Below are 936 nucleotides of genomic sequence, written 5' to 3' on the forward strand. Positions count from 1 at the left end.
AATGCAGAAAACAAAACAAAAAAAATTAAAAATAGCAACAATAAGTATTTTGTTGTAAGTACAAACAAAATAAAATAAATAAAGCAAGAAAGAAAACAAAAAACAAAAAAGTGTTTTCAAATTTGAAAACTAATGGCACTAACAGAAAGTTCATAATTTTTCTAAAACTAAAAGCAAAAAGAATTTAAAAAAAGCAAAAATGAAAGAAAATAAATAATGCAGAAAACAAAACAAAAAAACAGGAAAATAATTAAAAATAGCAACAATAAGTATTTTGTTGTAAGTAGAAACAAAATAAAATAAATAAAGCAAGAAAGAAAACAAAAAAATGCCTCCTACTGGGCCCCCACGGCCTGAATACGACTAGAAACCCTACCATGGGCCAGGATTCAGGCCCGCAGTAGGCCTAGAAGGCCCATCAGGCAAAGCAGTAGCAATTAGGCCCGCAAGCCTACGGTGGAGAGGAGCTCGAGAGGGGTGCTGCAGTGGGGCTTATAAACCACTGCGCGCCCCTCTCAACTAGCGAGGTGGCACTAAACTTTGGCCCCGACACGGACAACACAGGGTCCTTTGGTCCCGGTTGGTGGCACCAACCGGGACTAAAGGGTGGGGCATTAGTCTCGGTTGGTACCACCAACCGGGACCAAAGGTCGCCGCTTCCCACCCTTTGGGCTGCTGAAAAGAGGCCTTTGGTCCCGGTTGGTGGTACCAACAGGGACTAAAGGGGGCATTAGTCCCGGTTGGACTCACGAACCGGGACCAATGCTCTTTCTATATATACAGCACTTAGGAAAATTTGACGAACACATCGCCAGTTGCCCCCGGCCCGCCCAACGACGCCGAGCTCATTGACGCCGCCAGGCTGCCCAGATCGACGCCGTCTGCTGCCCCGACGCCGCCCGCCGCCCCGACGCCGTCTGCGCGCCCCCGTCGTCG

Source organism: Triticum dicoccoides, chromosome 5B (genome assembly GCF_002162155.2).
Source record: "Triticum dicoccoides isolate Atlit2015 ecotype Zavitan chromosome 5B, WEW_v2.0, whole genome shotgun sequence".
Classification (NCBI taxonomy): domain Eukaryota; kingdom Viridiplantae; phylum Streptophyta; class Magnoliopsida; order Poales; family Poaceae; genus Triticum; species Triticum dicoccoides.